The sequence below is a fragment of the Peromyscus maniculatus genome, chromosome 14 (assembly GCF_049852395.1).
Source record: "Peromyscus maniculatus bairdii isolate BWxNUB_F1_BW_parent chromosome 14, HU_Pman_BW_mat_3.1, whole genome shotgun sequence".
NCBI lineage: Eukaryota > Metazoa > Chordata > Mammalia > Rodentia > Cricetidae > Peromyscus > Peromyscus maniculatus.
In genome coordinates, this window is record NC_134865.1 from 33355825 (window position 1) to 33376281 (window position 20457).

Below are 20457 nucleotides of genomic sequence, written 5' to 3' on the forward strand. Positions count from 1 at the left end.
TATACTGTAAATATTAATAAATGGATTTAATGGCTTTAAAACAAAATGTAAGAAGAGTGATATAATCTACATAGTAGTCATGGGAGTCTCAGATGTTAATAAGGTCTCAGCACAGCCACTTTGTATCTATGTGATCTTGGGCAATTTATTTGACCCTTAAATAGTGTTAATTATGTTGTCAGGAATTATTTCCTCCTGTCATCTGGAAGAAGTAATGGAAAGGACACTGAACTAGAAATAAAACTGTAGTTGTGGTCTCTGCTCTCTGCTCTACTACATTCACACTCTAGGCCTAGGTTTACTTATCTGGGATAAAAGGGCTGGATGAAGTAATGTGTAAAACTTTGTCCATGTTTTAGGACACAAAGTAGCTTTGTCTTCAAACTGTATCTAACATTCATGAGAAAACAAGCTAAGCATTCCTCTTCCCTATTTATTATTTATTTGTGTCAGACAGAGTCTCATGCATCTCAGACTGGCCTCCAAGTCACTAAGTAACCAAGGATGACTTTACATTCCTGATCCTCTTGACATCATCTTTCAACTGATTTCAACAGAATCAATGGATGGATTTGAATAGTAATGTCTACAGTGTGCGTGTATGTATGTGGGAATGTAAGTGTGCAGCATCAGATCAAGCTCTCCATCTTTTTAGTTCTGCAGCAAGACTGTCGTTTTGGAGTTATATAAAAAATAATGTTGAAGGTTTTAAAGTTTTAAAAATAATTTATTTACCAGAAGAGCCCTCTTATGATGCATTTCAAACAATGATAGGAGTGTTTTAGAAAACATGGCCTCTATTGTAATTTATTTCCCAGGGGCTATGAAGAAAAAAAAAACCTCTCCCAAAACTTGCATTTTTGAAAAAGGAGGAGCAGAGATCTCTTCTGTAGAAAACATCTGTAGGAATCTATGATTCTTTGCCAGAGCCTTTGGAAACTAGTTTAATAATAACACTGTGTAACAAAAAGATGCTTTGTATCTTAGTGATACCTTTCTTTAGACACCAGTTCTAATTTATATATAAACAGGTCTAAGAAACACAGGCTGTGTCTAGACTACCAAACAAAAAGAATCCCAAGCAACACAGAAAACACGATGAGCTATATAGAGCTGGGAGATTCAGTAATTGATATATCAGTTTATTCCACAGCCAGTTTTCTTGAGACTAACAAATACATATTCACATTATGATAACAGATAGCAATTGAAGCACTCTCTAACAAGGTTTTCCAAATATCTTTATTTGTTGTAATTAATGCTGATAGCTTAAAAAAAAATAGGCTACTTGGGGTTTACTGACACAGGAAGATAAAAATAAAATCTTAAACTGGGTTTCCTTTTTTGGGTGTGTTTGTTTTGACTTTGAGCTAGAAACTACTTTTTGTTCTAGATTCAAGTTGCTTTTCAGACATGGGTGCTGAAAGTGAAAATGTTTTTTTTCTGAGTCCTTGGTTCATTTTTCCATTCATTTATTTATTTAGCAATGTGTTTTCCAACGCTGATGGCTTTTATTTTCATAAAGTTTAATTTACTTGAATATTTCTGACAAAAGGCTAAGCAATCTCCAAAGCTTGGTATTATTAAGGGTTTTCCCTTGTGTCCTTCATAATGAACTGTGAGGATTTTTCACAAAATCAATTGAGCAAATTGTATAGATTGACATTTAATAATGATTCGAGTTCATTGATCTAAGTGTATAATAATACTTAGTTTCTTGGACACTCAACCAATATTATCAATTTAAAAATTAATCAGTGTGAAGCCCTACAGTGAAGATATCACTGAATGAATCTGGGAATTGCTGTATTAACAATTTGATCCATTGAATGCATGATTTTTCCTTGCAGTCAAGTCTTGAATTTATTCTAAGTGATGTATTAATTTTCATGGCACAGAACTTGTGCATCTTCTGTCAAATTTATCCATAAATATACCACATTATTATATTGAAATAAATGGTATATGCATAATTTCTAATTATTTATTACTAGTGTATTAGAGATGTTAATTTAGTAAATTGATCTTATCTCGGAATCAAGAAAGAGCTATCAATCTGTCAATCCTGTCCGTGTCCAGGCTGGGTGAGGTTTCCTGTTAATCTTTTCTATAGATTCTGTAGAATTTTCTATCATAAACCATGAAAAATTCTTTTCAACCTGGTTGCACAGGCTGTAATCTCTAGCATAATGCTGAAAAGAAACAATGAGATCTTCCCATTTTTCTTTGTTCCTCCATTACAGGAAAGTCATTCTGTCTGTCTCCATGTCTACCATGGTCTTTCTCCATGCTCCATGTCTACCACAGTCTGTCTCCATGTCTACCATGTTGATGTTACTTTTTCATAGGTTCTTTTTATGGCTATTACAAACCATGAGACTGTGTACACTACCTGTGAGTATTATTTAAAGGTTGAATGAGCGAGAGCGAGGAGAGCGAGGAGAGCGAGGAGAGCGAGGAGAGCGAGGAGAGCGAGGAGAGCGAGGAGAGCGAGGAGAGCGAGGAGAGCGAGGAGAGCGAGGAGAGCGAGAGCGAGAGCGAGAGCGAGAGCGAGAGCGAGAGCGAGAGCGAGAGCGAGAGCAAGAGCAAAATTGAAGCAATCAGCAGACGTCTGGCCGGTTCCAAATCCCAGTTCCCCAAGGCAGCTATGCATATTTATGTATTACATAGGTGGCATATCTGTAGCCCGGATGTTTAAGTTAGTCGCCAATAACAGTAAAGAAGTTGACTTTGATTCAGAAACTTAGAACCCTCAGAGAGGAGAGACGATCTGTCTCGAGCAGTAAGCCAATGAGCTGTCTTACAGTTGACGAAGCCCACCTCTTCTTAGTTTCCTTCAGGTTTATCTCAGAACATTTCACAGCACTTTATCGCCAACTGTTTGGATGACTTTTAGCAATAGTTAATAAGGAGAATTACATTGGATCAAACCTTAACCAAGTAAGAATACTTGAAGTTAAAATCCAGTTAATCAAAGTATTCATATTGGATTGGTTTTGCTGCTGCTTTGGTAGAAATGTTTACATTTATATTTATGAATATTCATATACAATCATCCTCCCCTTCCTTCCTTTCTTCCTCCCTTTCTCTTCTTTCTTTCCTTCTTTCCTCCTCTTTCTCTGTCCCTCTTCTCCTTTTTCTCATCCATCCACCGCACCTTCTCCTCCTTTGTCTTGTTTGTGAGGCTATCTTTATACATAGCCCAGATTGTCTTCATACTGGTAATCTGTTGGTTAAATTTCTAGTTGTTTAATATTTGGGTCATAATGCTTGGGTCATAATGTTTGGTTTAATTTTTTTCAGTCTTTTTGTAAGTTTTATTATTGCTTTTATTATTATTCTTTTTTATTTTATTTTACAATACAATTCAGTTCTACATATCAGCCACAGATTCCCTTGTTCTCCTGGCAGACGCTGGTTTAAATTTTCTAAGAAATTTCTTTAGAGTTTCTTGGGAAGTTATATGACTTTTGCCTTCCTGTGCTAATAGGTAAGGGTTCTAATTATTATCTCTGTCATCAGTGAATTATGCCATTCTGAATGAGGTTAGAAAAGTGTTTCACTGCAGCTTTACTTGAAATTCCATAATGATTAATGAGTCCCTCTCATTTATTTATTTGCCATAATTTTATAGCTACAGCTAGTCAATAAATAAATATAAAGCAGAACCTTAACAATATCCAACTATTCTAAAAGAAAATAGAAACGGGAAATGGAGCAAATAGCAGAAAAAATAACAAAAGTGAAATGTCAATAATACCAACCATCTTCTTGGATATAAATAGAATAATCACTTAGGATATACTCAGGCAAATACCAAGATCCATCGATCACATGAAAATTAAAACTAGAGACTGAAGAAATGGCTTAATGGTAAAGAGCCCTTGCTGCTCTTGCAAGGATGTTGGGTGGCTAACATCTGCCTGCAACTGGGGCTCCAGGGAATCGCATACCCTCTTGTAGCTTCCCTGCCTCTGCATTCATGTATATACAAACACAAAACAGACAAACACACATACATACAATTGTTAAAAAAGACATTTTATAAAAGAAATATTTTAAATAAGATAAAAATAGTTTAAAAGTATTTGACAATATTGTGCAACTTGGAATCAACACCATTAAATTTCCTTTCTCTTAGTCAAAGCCTTTCCATGAAGGTAGTTATTTTTCATGAGGCTAATAATGTTCTTTTCTTTTGGGTAACATTCAAGACAGCCCTAACATCATTTTTCATTGTTACTTCAGGAATTTATGTGCCCAGAACCTATGTAATTATCAAAAATCCCAATTTCACTTACTGTCAACCATTTATTTCCATCACATCTTATTTTTCCATGTTGAGGTTGGACCTGGAAATATGCAGACAAGTAACTTTACACAGCCTGAACATGTTGTACTTATATATTTGAGAGCATATATTCACATATACTACACATCTGCATATAACAAGAATTAAGAAAAAAAACAAGACATAAATTTGAAAAAAAGAGTGAAGAGTGTGGGAGGTTTTTAGGGAGTAGGAAGGGAAGATGGAAATAATGTGACTATATTCAAATTTCAAAAATAGAAAAATAATTAAACATATGTCGCCATTACCTCTAATTACAAATGACTGCTTCTTTACCCCAACATCTTAAGTATCACATCTTCTTAAATACCATCTCAAATTAATTTTCAGTTATCCCCAAATCCTTTTGAATCACAACACACCATTTTCTCTATCTTCTCCTTATCTTCTCTTTTGGGTTTAGTACACAGTATCTTATGTGAACTATCTCATGAATTTAAGAGTTATGGCTAACATACAGAACTTAAAGTATTTGATTTACCTATCATCCATCTCTCCGTCTATCATCTGTGGAGATGGGGAGCTAGAGGGAATGAACAGCAGGGACTTTATTAACTGTGTGCAAATGTGCAGCAGCACATGGTGAATCTGTCTCTTTCCAGGACAGTCGTTTTCCGCTTTTTCTTGCTTAGATTATATTTACTTTTCCTCTCTCCTATGGCAGCTGCAAATCCTTCCCTCAGCCCTAGGATTCTGAAAACCTATCTGTTGCTTGAGGTAATACCATACATCTGTCACATTTAAGTATATTACTAGCTAGTTTTTTAAAATTTGCTACATTTTAAGTGAAAGAAAATATATTCTCTCTCTTCTCTCATCTCTCTCTCTCTCTCTCTCTCTCTCTCTCTCTCTCTCTCTCTGCCTATATCTGTTTATATCTCTCCTTTCTCTTCAAATACTCTTAGCATCAATTCATAGTTAAATAACTTTCCTTTTCTGGTTCTTTCTTCCCCCTGGAGGGAAGAGGGTGGGTCAATGCTATAAATGCTATAATAATATGGAGCTGTATTTTTTGAAAAAAAATATTTCTCTAACTTCTTTAATCTTTAAACTCTTTTGCTGTAAAGATTTTTTTAACGGAGTTTGAAAAACATGTTTTCATTTTTTGTTTCCTACTATTTCCTTTGCTAGTCTTATACGGGCAGTTTATTACCTCATTGTGGAATGTGGGAGCTATTGTTTCCTTTTGGAATTTGGGGACTCTGCCAAACTGAAAAGAAAGCTTCCCACTTTAACATCCTGTCCCACATGAAGGTATGCTGCCAAGGAGGAGATGTAATTGAAGTTGACTATCAAAGTTGTGGTTCTCTGAACATAAGATTGCAAGAAGCACCACTCTCACAAATCTCCTGAAGGAATTACTGGATATAGTTAGGGTATTTAATTTCTTTTTGCATTTATTTCAGATTCTGAGCTACCATCATAATAGAGCTTGGGCTGTGTAACATAACAAGGTTATGAGTAACTCTAAAAAGTCAAAATATTGGCAAGGCATCTTATTAACATAAAATTTCTGTGAAAATTATCAAAATCATAATGTAAAAATAGGGTCCTTTACAATATCAAAAACGCTTTTAATATATCTTGAAATTATTAGTGAGAGTTTGCTGTTCAAAGCTCTTAACACATTCATGTGATGAAGTCTTTAAACTATCTAGTAAAACTGGATAAAATATGTGGAAATGCACTAAGAAACAAAAATCCAGCAAGCCAGGGTCTTAACTTCATTCATTAATTGCAACAGACAGATCCCATTGGGACTGAATATCTGAGGAGCTCACGAGGACAGTTTTGTGTTAACTTTAAATAAATATGATTAACTAGTTATGGGTAGGAGGATTATACAGCTACAGCTGTTTTTGTAGATGTGGAGAGTTTGTCAGTCAACACAATTAGAAATGCTTTTTGTATATTCAGTGCCGTGAAGAAAGTACTTCAGCTCATCATTTGTGAGCTAAAGAATGGGGCTTCTTTAAGGTTTTCTATAAGCTGGCTTGTCCTAGATTAAGTCGAAAATCATCTATAAGGTGTAGGAAAGATAAAAGAAGCAGTTGATAGTTTTATTGGAGTCATAGGAGAGGGGTATTTCTTTACATAGAGACACTTCCTAAGACCCAGGAGTGTGGGCAATTCTAAAAAACCAAATGTCTGTGGATGCTGCTTGATCACTTGTCTTTGTGAAGACATGATCCTCAGGTGAAGTTCAACACCACCATGGTTATCTCTAGGAAGATGTTAGAAAGATCAACTAGTGAATTTTCTTCATGTGCTTTTTTGAAATTGATAGTGTGATTATTTTAATACATTTTATATTCAAGTAAAAAGCACTTAACCTGTAATGTGACACATTAAGAACTTAAAAAAAGTTAATCATATCCTCATACTAACAACAACAACAACAACAAAAAGCTTTGCAAAATAAAAGTCAACCCCTACCTCCACTATGAGAGAAATGAAATCATGGCTGCCTAAACTACTGCCTTGAGAACAGAATGAGTCAGGACACTGAGGAGCACAACCTAGAGGAAAAATAAGAAGCCCAGCGAACAGTAATTAGTATCCATACTTAAATACTTATCAATATCCATACTTAAAGACATACCCATGGACTATCTTCAGAAATCAAAACTTGTAGTGTCCAGCTTTTCAAAAGCTTTCACATTTTTGCTAGACCTTTCACATTGGTTCTTGATGCAAATGATCACTGCAATAAGAGAAAATTATATTATTGAATATATATATGTGTGTGTGTGTGATATATATGGAAAATATACATATAAATATGTATATATATATATGTGCATATGGAAAATGAATTTCTTTACAGCATTAACCAAAATAAAGGAGAGAGAAATTGTCAAACTGTCTCTACCCTGCCCATTGTAGGATCATAACTCATACAAAAGATGAGACAAAGGCCAGGGAACATTCAGACATAGGCTTGTTATTGGGAGATTGTTTCTGCTGGCACCATGCTCTGGGTGTGGCCATGTTTCGAAGAGCACTGAATTTCCGTGGTCATGCTCCCTAGGTTTCCAAATCCCACTTGGGTGCCTGCAACAGTGCATTCTGGAGGTTCCAGAGCTCTGCCTTCTGGAGCCCACCATGTTCTCAGGATGAAAATCAGAGGAAATCCTGTCATACTTTTGCCAGGTGGAGAGGAAAAGCAAAGCTTTGAAACATGCAGGGATCTCCGCGCTCCCTTAACAAAGGGCTGTCCTCAAGGGAACCTCTTTCTTTAGTGTTCAAGCTACTTGAGTTTTTCTCAGAAACTAAAGGATCTTAGGGATGGGAAATCCTCAGCCTTCCAACTTTCTCCAACCTTCTAGTGTCACCCAAGGAAGAAAAGGCTGAAGGAGCCCTTACAAAAGTCACAGACAAGGGAACAGCTTACTAATGTATGAACCCTAGGATCATAAAGCTTTCCTGCACAGGTCTACTCAGAAGCCTTCTGGTACCATTAAAACTTTTAAAAAGTACCAAGTTCAGGCTTAAGTAGTCTAAAAGTAGCTCCAAAAACAAAAGGAGACACAAAGCAAGTACATTAAAGGAAAAGTGTGTTCTGGTACCCACAGTCATGGGGAAGAGTAAACACAGCCTAACCTTCAGCCCAAACTGCTAGTGACGCTTCACAGTAATGTCCTAGTTATTACACTTCCTTATACCCCATTTACACCTGCTTTAAAACAAAATCACATCACATATGAAACTAGAACACGAAGACACAAAAAAGCAACAGGCTCAGGCAGGGAGGGTAGAGTGTAAAGGCTTTGTTATAAGATTGGGCGTATAAAATAACCATGACTGATGTGTTATATATACTAATGGGACATATAGGAACAGTCAATACACACAGAAAAAAATCGATTACAGAAGATAATTTTAATGTTGGAATTCAAAAGTAAGAGAAATCAAGAATTCCGTGGATGCCCTGAACAGAAAGAACCCGGGAACTGAGAAACATGAACGGAAAATTTCAAAACTGAAAAGCAAGAGGAGACAGAAAAAAATGACAATATCCAAAGGCTTTTAGAAAATAGCAAGGTATAGTCAGTGCATAATGAGAATATTGGAAAGAAAGAAGAGAAAGACAGAAAGAGAACAAAGGAAGGAGAGAAATCTCATACTGAGGTCCATATAGCTGTCATAGTTTCTAGTCTCACCATCAGGCAATAATGTTCCTATTTCATACTTTTACCATTTTAATTGATCTGATAATAATGGTTTATACCAAATAACAATGGAAACATATATTTATTAATTATAACTTATGCATAAGTGAAATAAATGTCTCAAATATGAAAAGGAAGAGTTGAATTGACAGTGTTTATAATTATAAGGTGTTTACATTAATATGAAGAAATGAATTGATATTTGAAAATGAAATTAATTTCTTTATAACTGTATACTAAAAACCCTGGAGAAAACATTATATTCTCTAAAGATAATAAACTAAGTAGGGGAATAAAATTATCAGGGAAAGTACAGAAGGCAAGTGAAGGAGGACCAAGGAAAGAGTAGGGTGGAGGAAGGAGAAGAAAGCTCCAGAAACCATAGGCCAGAGATGTTATTTCATAAAAGGACTTCTAAGAGCTGTTAGCTGGAGTTACTGAGACACACTGGCTAAAGAAGTTACACCTTTTCCTATAGCCTCAAATAATAGAAAATATTGTGAGGTAATTCTAACCAAGCAAGTGAAAGACTTATATGCTAAAAAAAACTTGGAGACATGATGAAAGAAACTGAAGAAGATATCAGAAGATGGAAAGATCTTCCATGCTCATGGATTAGTAGGATTAATATAGTGAAAATGGCCATCATTCCAAAAAAAATCTATAGATTCAATGTGATCCCCATTGAAATTCTGACATAATTCTTCACAGACATTAAAAGGACACTTTTCATCTTTATATGAAACACACACACACACACACACACCAGGATAGTAAAACAATCCTGAATTTAAAAAAAAAAAAGAAAAAGAAAAAGAAAAAAAAAACTCCTAGAGGTTTCATCATCTCTGACTTCAAATATTACTGCACAATTATAGTAATAAAAACCACATGGTATTGCCATAAAAATAGATACATTGATAAATAGAATCAAATGAAAGACCCAGACATGAATCCACACACTTATGGACACCTGATTTTTTACAAATAAGTCAGAAATAGACACTGGAAAAAAGACAGCATCTTCAACAAATGGTGCTGGTCAAACTTTGCATATAGAAAAATCCAAATAGATCCATAATTATAACCCTGCACAAAACTCAACTCCAAATGGATCAAGGACTTCAACCAGATACACAGAACCTGATAGAAAAGGAAGTGGGGAATAGCCTTGAACTCATTGCCACTGGAAAATAATTTCTGAAGAGAACACTTTTAGTGCAAGTACTAAGATCAACAATTTAAAAATGGGACCTCATGAAACTGAGAAGCTTCTACATGTAAAAGAACACCATCACTCAGACAAAGTAGCAGACTACAGAACGGGGGGAATATTTTTACCAATTACACGTGAGATAGAGGGTTAATGTCCAAAATAAAGAAAAAAACTTAAAAAAAAGCCCAAGACATCAAGAAACTAAATAACCCAATTAAAAATGGTGTACAGATCTAAACAGAAAATTCTCAAAAGAGAAAACTAGAGTGGCTGAGAAACACTTAAAGAAATGTTCAACATCCTTAGCCACCAGAGATATACAAATCAAAACTACTTTGGAATTTCATATTACACCCTTGATGATGACTAAGATCAATAAAACCATAGACAAGGAAGTGGAATGGGAGCATATTCACCCATTGCTGATGGGATTGCCTCCTTTACAACTACTATGGGAATCACTGAGACAGTTCCCGAGGAAGACGAGACTTGACCTACCCTAAGATCCAGCTATACCACTCTTAGATATATACCCCAAAGACCCTCTATCCTACCACAGAGACACTGTACAACCAAGTTCATTGCTGCTCTATTCATAAGAGTCAGAAATTGGAAACAATCTAGATGTCCCTCAACAGAAGAATGGATAACATTAATGGGGTACATTTATACAATAGAATAATAATCAGCTGTTAAAAAGAATGAAATCATAAAATTCACTGGCAAATAGATGGAACTAGAAAAAAAAATCATCCCTAATGAAGTAACCCAGACCCAGAAAAAAAAAGTGGTCTGTGTGCTAAATAGTTTTATGTCAACTTGACACATGCTAGAGTAATCTGAGAGGAGGGAACCTCAATTAAGAAAATGCCTCCATAAGATCAAGTTTTAGGTGCTGTTTTTCAGCCTGTGTAAGGGTCATGGAGAGCAGCTGAGATTTGGCACTGTGTGCAGAGTTGGAGTCCCTGAAGAAAGTCCAGGAGAAGCTATTGATAAAAATGCAGCTCAGCTGTAGGAGAAGATCCCAGAGTTTTGAAAATGTCAGTACCATGGGGTGACCACAAAGAACAGCAGCCGTGGAGTAGAATGAGCTGGGGTCTAGATGATAAGAGATGTATGCTGTAGATGGTGGAGTCAGAAAAGTGACCTAAGACCTTTGAAAGAGCCCTGTAGATGTAACCAACCGTCTTATTAAATAAGAAACACAAAACCAATGTAAAAGAGAAAGCCAAGAGGTCAGAGCTCAGAGCTAAAACCTTACCCTTCCTCCTGCGGTGTGGTCCTACCTCTCCGAAAGAGAGCTACTTCCTGTGTGTTTGTCTTTATATAGTCTTTCTGTTCTGCCTTCTCATTGGTTGTAAACCCAAACACATGACTGCCTCGTCACTGCCTGTAAGTACAGCCCTCCAGGTCTTAAAGGCGTGTGTCTCCAATGCTGGCTGTATCCCTGAACACACAGAGACTTACCCAGCTCTGCCTACCAAGTGCTGAGATTATAAGCATATGCCACCACTGCCCTGCTTTCCTATGCCTTGCTAATAGCTCTGACCCCTGGGCAACTTTATTTATTAACATACAATTAAAATCACATTTCAGTACAAATAAAATACCACCATAGAGCCCAGAAGATTGCACATGGATCCCAGACATTGAACATTGCATTATTTATACTGTTGGGAGTTTGGTTTTGCTTTAATCTGATTATGACTGTGCACTGATTCTTTTCTCTAAAAGTAAGAAAGTTTTAATTTTGAATTTTTTACAAGAGCCTACAGTTGAAAGATTTTGAACTATTAAGAGATTTGGGAATTTTATTATTAATTTTTTATTTATCTTACATACCAACCACAGTTTCCCCTCTTCTCTTCTAGTTCCCTCCCTCACCTCCTTTCTACTCTTAAAAATGCTGGACATTTTAAAGAAACTGTCCTAGCTAGGGATTCTATTGCTGTGAAGAGACACCATGACCACTGCAGGTCCTATAAGGGAAAATATTTTATTGGGAGTGGACTATAGTTTCAGAAGTTTAGTCTATTATCATCATGGCAGGATATTGTAGCATGCAGGTAGGCATGGTGCTGGTGAAGGAGCTGAGAGTTCTACATCTTGATCCACAGGCAACAGGAAATGAACTGTGACACTGGGTGTAGCTTGAGCATAGGGAACATCAAAACCCACCCCACAGTGACTTCTTTCTACAAGACCATACCTACTCCTACTAGGCCACACACACTTCTTAATGGTGCAACTTTATATGGTTCTTTCAAAGCACCACAGAGACTGAACTTTTATTCATTTACATTTTTGTATTTATAAAGATTGTGGGACTTTTAAAGTTAAGTTTTAATATGAGATCTTGGGGATGAATGTCAAACTAAAGGTTATGACTTAATGCTGATGTGTTCGTGTACCAAGTTGAAAGGGGTCAATTGTGATGGACAGTTTTATGTCAACCTGACACAAGCTAAAGTCATCTGAAAGGAGGGAACCTAAGAAAATGTATCCATAATTTCAGGCTGTAGGCAATTTTCTTATTTAGGGCATTTTCTTATTTAGTAACTGATAAAAAAGGGCCCAATCATTGTGGGTGGTGCCATCTCTGGGCTGGTCATTCTGCATTCTATAAGAAAGGAAGATGAGCAAGTCATGAGCCCGTAGGGGGCACCCCTCCATGGCTTCTACATCAACTCCAGGTTCCTGGTCTGCTTAAGCTCCTGTCCTGACTTCCTTCAAAGATGAACAGTGATATGGAGGTATAAGCCAAATAAATTGTTTCCTCCCCAAGTTGCTTTGGTATGGTGTTTCATCACAGCAATTGTAACTCTATCTAAGGCAGTATGTACTCTCTTATATGTAGTAGATATTTGCTGTTAAGTCAACATAATTAAGCTGTAATATTTGGAACCACAGAGGATAGGTATACAATAAGGGACTGGGGGGAGGATCGGTCTCCTTAGGAAAATGAAATAGAATAGATTATTATAGATGCACAGGAGGGACTGGAATTGAAGAATCCATTTGTGGAGGAGTAAAGGGGGACTACGGAGGGAATATGGGGAGAGACAGCTAAAATTAAGTGCCATTTGTGGGGTAGTGTGGAAATCTAATACAGTAGATGCTTCCAAAATATAGACATATATGAAGGCTATCTAAATGAAGTTGCCAATTAGTGAGGAGACAGAGTCACAACTGGCCAACTCTTGTTACCAGATAAAGCATCCAGTACTGAGATTGAGTTATATCTAATTCAGTTGTTGGCCAAAGGAGTCCCAAGGGAATCCCCAAATAACTGAGACTGTTGTCAAAGACTATAGGTTGCTCTAAACAAACTGAGAACAAAACCCAATTTCTGAGGACAACACCTGTACAACTCCTTGAACATGAAGAAGTTGAGATGGTGCCTATAGAGAGCCTCTACCCCTATGTTCTAGCCTCTTATGTACAGAAAAATAGTCTACATGCCAAAGGAGAAATGCAACACCCAGACAGCCACAAACACTTTGATCTACATGATGTCCTGACTACAGAATATGCTGGTGCAATGGTGGCACAAAGCTTGTGTGCATAAGGAACCTATATCTGATTTGACTCATGGACCACTCCACCAAATGGAAGCCATACTTGATACTGCTTGGGTGACCAAGGACCTGAGCCTAGATAGTCCAGGAACCTAGGGTAAAACCAAATAATTTATCTATGGAATCCAGTCAAGACTCAACACTGTTGCAAATACTTAGGGAGAAATGGCCACGTCACTGAACCTACATTGTCATCCTATCATTTTACAATTTACAATTCAGTATGGCTGATAAGTCAAGAGAAACAGTTTCCTCTTGGCTGTTATTATTAACAAGGTCTCCAATTATCTTTGTTACCAAATTCTTAAGTGAAATATTGTTATAACCTGGCAAAAAAATCACTAATTCCTAATGTAGTGAAATTATACTATATAATATGCATATTATAGAAGATCAATGCTATTAACCATACTTATTTAGTTAGTTATGTGTATCATAGAAATATAAAATGAACTTTGTTCCATAATCATAATAAATAAGCCTAATAACCAAGTTCTTGAAAAGTTTAAAGATTTAAAGATACCATGAGTAGATTCTGCCAAAGGATATCCTTATGACACTCTGTGGTATATATTTTTTCATAAATACAGCATGCCTAACATTGTATTCAAAATCAGCAGCATGTGTTTAACATTATATGTTGAGGAAGTTCCAAGTTTATGTTAAAAATTTAAAGTAAACAAATGCTTAGAAACACAGAAAATTCTTATAAACTGTCACTACCCAACTGTCACCTGTCAACATCCATATATTTTAGACATCATTTATTTTAATCTTTCGTTTTCTCATTGGAGTTTGAAATGAGCCTATTCCCTAGCAACAAACCTGGAAAAATACTTGAATTGTTCTCTGAATGCTAATGCCACTGGTGAGTGATATTTCTGTGTTCCTGAGCAAAGGGTTCCATATTTTTCCACTGAGGTTACCCCATAAACTGTGATTGCTTTCTGTTTTAATAATATATTTTTAGTTTTCTATTTGAAAATGTCACACACATATACAATTTATTTTCATTATACTCACCACTCCCCCATATCTTCCCAGAGTCCCCATCTCTCTTCCAACTTTATGTCTTTCTTGATTTTTAAAATGTTTTTTTTTATTTTATTTTTGAGAATTTCATTCATCTACACAATGCAATGTTTGTGGTCACACAGAAACACACAATTTTCCTTCTTTAACTCTCCCATATTCCCCCAGACACAGTCCACTTAGTGTTGCCTGTATGTTTAAACAGCTACTGAAACATGGGTAGCCTCTTAGAGATGCGTCATTGAAGAAAACATACTCTCCATAAGATGTATTTTTAAGATAGCTTACTGGTTACTGAGTTCCCTATAAGGATCTCATACAGTCTCGGTTTTAACTAACCAACTTACTGCCTCCTCCTTTCCTCCATCCTGTCTTTCCCACTTAATCCTTTAACCCCAATATCCTCCTAGCTTCTTTCATTTTACCTGTTTTCTTCTATTCCTCCATTTTTTACATTGCCCTCTAGACAATAGACTTCCAAATGGCTTTTCCTATCTCCTGTGGATCGGTTAGCCATTGATTCATTCATATTCCAAGGCCCCCTGTGGTCAAGGCTTTCTATTTCCATCATTCCACCTATCTACTTTGATCTTACCTCTTCCCTTAATAGATCCCTTTCCAATCATCCTTTCTAGTTTCTTGGCATCTATTCACAGTCCTATTTTAACTCATAAGCCAAAACATTTGAAGCTACGATTCAAACATGAGAAAAAAAAAGCATTTGTCTTACAGGGCCTGAGTTCCCAAACTTGGTGAAGTATGTTCTCCTGTACAGGTTTCACTATTTAATTCTCCACAGCTGAGTAAAATTCAGTTTTATGTATGTACTATATTTTAAAATCTATTCATCAGTTGATAGAAGTCGATGTTGATTTCATTTCCTTACTGTTGTGAGGAGACTAGTAACAAATGTGGGTGTACCTCTATACTTGGATATAAAATCCACTTGGTGTTTGCCTCGGAGTGCTATAGCTTGTTCCTTGGCAGTTTGATTTCTAGTTCTCTGAGAAACCTCCAATGCTGATTCCCAAGTGGCTGTCTTAGTTTCCACCAACAATGTTTAAGACTTTCTGTTTTAACACATCTATGCTAGCATTTTTTGTCATTTATATTCTTGATGACAGTCATTCTGACTAAGGTTAGAAAGAATATCATAGTAGTCTTAATTTGTCTTAATTCCCTGATGGGAATGTTTTCCACCCATTTGAAATTCTTCTTTTGAGAATTTTCTCATTAGTTCCATAGACCATTTTTAAAATTTGGTTACCTAGTTTCATAATGTTCAGTGACTTGGTTCTTTGTGTATTTTAGACACTAATCCTCTATAGAATATGGACATGACAAATATTTTTTATTGTGTAGGTTGCCCCTTAATTTATTTATTTTTTTAGCTTCATAGGTTTTTGTTTTTTGTGGATTTTTGTTTTGGTTTTTTTTTTTTCTTTACAGAAGCTTTGCAGTTTTCTGCAGCCCCATTTATTGATAGTTGGTCTTCTTTCCTGAGCTGTGGGAATTTACTCAGGAAGTCCTCACCTGTGCCTGAGTGAAGCCTGTCTCCTACCGTCTCCTCTGGCAGTTTCTGGATATAAGGTCTCATGGTGACGTGTTAACCCCTCACCTCCATCTAGAAACACAAAGATTTCAAACTGTAAAATATATTAAAAAACAAAATTGTTTAGCCGGGCGTTGGTGGCGCACGCCTTTAATCCCAGCACTCGGGAGGCAGAGCCAGGCGGATCTCTGTGAGTTCGAGGCCAGCCTGGGCTACCAAGTGAGCTCCAGGAAAGGCACAAAGCTACACAGAGAAACCCTGTCTCGAAAAAACCAATTGTAGAACTTTACATTGATGATTTCATATAAAAAACAAATAAATTATATAATTTAAAATAATATGTAATCTTGAAAACTATGTGTCTCTGACATAGTATGGATGAAAAAGACATGATTTCACATCTGGTGGTCAGACTTTGTCATGCTTTGATAAGTGAGTAAGAAGAGGGTTTATATGAGCGAGAATTGTTGAAGCCAAGGTTGGATAAAGCACCGGGACAAATAACCAAATGAATGGAAGCACAGGATCTATGAACCAAAGGCTGAGGGGCCCCCAACTGGATCAGGCCCCGTGAACGGGTGAGACAGTCATTTGGCCCATTTCTCAATTGGACTGTTGGTCCTTTTGATGTCTAATTTCTTGAGTTCCTTATATATTCTGGATATCAGTCCTCTGTCAGATGTGGGGTTGGTGAAGATCTTTTCCCATTCTGTAGGCTGTCGCTTTGCCTTGTTGACCGTATCCTTTGCTCTACAAAAGCTTCTCAGTTTCAAGAGGTCCCATTGATTGATTGTTTGTCTCAGTGTCTGTGCTACTGGTGTTATATTTAGGAAGTGATCTCCTATGCCAAGGCGTTCAAGACTATTTCCTACTTTCTCTTCTAGTAGGTTCAGAGTAGCTGGATTTATGTTGAGGTCTTTGATCCACTTGGACTTAAGTTTTGTGCATGGTGACAGATATGGATCTATTTGCAGCCTTCTACACGCTGATATCCAGTTATGCCAGCACCATTTGTTGAAGATGCTTTCTTTTTTCCATTGTACACTTTGGCTTCTTTGTCAAAAATTATATGTCCATAGGTGTGTGGGTTAATGTCAGGGTCTTCAATTCGATTCCATTGGTCCACATGTCGGTTTTTATGCCAATACCAGGCTGTTTTTATTACTGTAGCTCTATAGTAGAGCTTGAAGTCGGGGATTGTGATGCCTCCAGAAGTTGTTTTATTGTACAGGTTTCTTTTAGCTATCCTGGGTTTTTTGTTTTTCCATATGAAGTTGAGTATTGTTTTTTCCAGATCTGTGAAGAATTGTGTTGGTATTTTGATGGGGATTGCATTGAATCTGTAAATTGCTTTTGGTAAGATTGCCATTTTTACTATGTTAACCCTGCCTATCCATGAGCATGGGAGATCTTTCCATTTTCTGAGATCTTCTTCAATTTCTTTTTTCAGGGACTTAAAGTTCTTGTCATATAGGTCCTTCACTTGCTTGGTTAGTGTTACCCCAAGGTATTTTATGTCATTTTTGGCTATTGTAAAGGGTGATGTATCTCTAATTGCCTTCTCAGCTTCTTTGTCCATTGTATATAGGAGGGCTACTGATTTTTTTGAGTTGATCTTGTATCCTGCTATGTTGCTGAAGGTGTTTATAAGCTTTATCAATTCCTGGGTGGAATCTTTGGGGTCACTCAAGTATACTATCATGTCGTCTGCAAATAGGGAAAGCTTGACTTCTTCCTTTCCAATTTGAATCCCCTTAATCTCCTTATGTTGTCTTATTGCTCTGGCTAGAACTTCAAGTACTATATTGAATAAGTATGGGGAGAGTGGACAGCCTTGTCTCGTTCCTGATTTTAGTGGAATTGCTTTGAGTTTCTCTCCATTTAATTTGATGTTGGCTGTTGGTTTGCTATATATTGCCTTTATTATGTTTAGGTATGTTCCCTGTATTCCTGATCGCTCCAAGACTTTTATCATGAAGGGGTGTTGGATTTTGTCAAATGCCTTTTCTGCATCTAGTGAGATGATCATGTGGTTTTTTTCTTTGAGTTTGTTTATATGGTGTATTACATTGATGGACTTTCGTATGTTGAACCACCCTTGCATCCCTGGGATGAAGCCTACTTGATCATGGTGGATAATTGTTCTGATGTGTTCTTGGAGTCTGTTTGCCAGTATTTTATTGAGTATTTTTGCATCAATGTTCATGAGGGAGATCGGTCTATAGTTCTCTTTCTTTGTTGCATCCTTGTTTGGTTTAGGAATCAGGGTAATTGTAGCCTCATAGAAGGAGTTTGGTAATGTTCCTTCTGTTTCTATTATGTGGAACAATTTAGAGAGTATTGGTATTAACTCTTCTTTGAAGATCTGGTAGAATTCTGCGCTGAAACCATCTGGTCCTGGGCTTTTTTTGGTTGGGAGACCTTTAATGACTGTTTCTATTTCCTTAGGGGTTATTGGACTATTTAAATAGTTTATCTGGTCTTGATTAAACTTAGGTATGTGGTATCTATCCAGAAAAATGTCCATTTCTTTTAGGTTTTCCAGTTTTGTGGAGTAGAGGTTTTTGAAATATGACCTTATAATTCTCTGGATTTCCTCAATGTCTGTTGTTATGTCCCCCTTTTCATTTCTGATTTTGTTTATTTGGATTCTCTCTCTCTCTGTCTTTTGGTTAGTTTGGATAAGGGCTTGTCTATCTTGTTGATTTTCTCAAAGAACCAACTCTTTGTTTCATTAATTTTTTGTATTATTCTCTTAGTTTCTAATTTATTAATTTCACCTCTCACTTTGATAATTTCCTGGCGTCTATTCTTCCTGGGAGACTTTGCTTCTTCTTGTTCTAGAGCTTTCAGATGTGCTGTTAATTCACTAGTGTGCGATTTCTCCAACTTCTTTATGTGGGCATTTAGTGCTATGAATTTACCTCTTAACACTGCTTTCATAGTGTCCCATAAGTTTGGGTATGTGGTGTCTTCATTTTCATTGATCTCTAGGAAGTCTTTAATTTCTTTCTTTATTTCTTCCTTAACCCATTGGTGATTCAGTTGAGCATTATTCAGTTTCCATGAGGTTGTAGGTTTTCTGTAGTTTTTGTTGTTGTTGAAATCTAGCTTTAAACCATGGTGGTCTGATAGAACACAGGAGGTTATTCTGATTGTTTTGTATCTGTTGAGATTTGCTTTGTGGCCAAGTATGTGGTCGATTTTAGAGAAAGTTCCATGGGGTGCTGAGAAGAAAGTATATTCTTTCTTGTTAGGATGGAATGTTCTGTAGATATCTATTAGGTCCAATTGGGTCATGACATCGGTTAAGTCCTTTATTTCTCTGTTAAGTTTCGATTTGGGAGATCTGTCCAGTGGTGAAAGTGGGGTGTTGAGATCTCCCACTATTAATGTGTGGGGTTTTATATGTGGTTTAAGCTTTAGTAATGTTTCTTTTACATATGTGGGTGTCCTTGTGTTTGGGGCATATATGTTCAGAATTGAAACTTCATCTTGGTCGATCTTTCCTGTGACGAGGATGTAATGTCCTTCTTGATCTCTTTTGATTGATTTTAGTTTGAAGTCTATTTTGTTGGATATCAGGATGGCTACCCCTGCTTGTTTCTTAAGACCATTTGATTGAAAAGTCTTTTCCCAGCCTTTTATTCTTAGGTAGTGTCTATCTTTGAATTTGAGATGTGTTTCTTGTATGCAGCAGAAAGATGGGTCCTGCTTTCGTATCCATTCTGTAAGTCTATGTCTTTTTATAGGTGAATTAAGTCCGTTGATATTAAGGGATATTAATGACCAGTGATTCTTCATCCCTGTTATTTTTGGTGGTAGTGTGTGTGTACTTCTCTTCTTTGGGGTTTACTGTTGTGGCTTTATCTATTGCCTGTGTTTTCAAGTGTGTATCTGACTTCCCTCGGTTGGAATTTTCCTTCTAGTGCTTTCTGTAGGGCTGGGTTTGTGGATAGGTATTGTTTAAATCTGGCTTTGTCTTCGAATGTCTTGTTCCTTCCGTCTATGATGATTGAAAGTTTTGCTGGGTATATTAGTCTGGGCTGACATCCATGGTCTCTTAGTGTCTGCATTACATCTGTCCAGGTCCTTCTGGCTTTCAAAGTCTCCATTGAGAAATCGGGTGTTATTCTGATGGGTTTACCTTTATAGGTCACTTGGCCTTTTTCCTTGGCTGCTCTTAATATTCTTTCTTTATTCTGTACATTTAGTTGTTTAATTATTATGTGTCGAGGGGACTTTTTGTGGGGGTCTAGTCTGTTTGGTGTTCTATAGGCTTCTTGTATCTTCATAGGCATTTCCTTCTTTAAGTTGGGAAAGTTTTCTTCTATAATTTTGTTGAATATATTTTCTGTGCCTTTGAGTTGGTATTCTTCACCTTCTTCTATCCCTATAATTCGTAGGTTTGGTCTTTTTATGGTGTCCCAGATTTCTTGGACATTTTGGTTCATGACTTTGTTGGCTTTAGTGTTTCTTTCGACTGATGGAACTATTTCTTCTACTGTATCTTCAATGCCAGAAATCCTCTCTTCCATCTCTTGCATTCTGTTGGT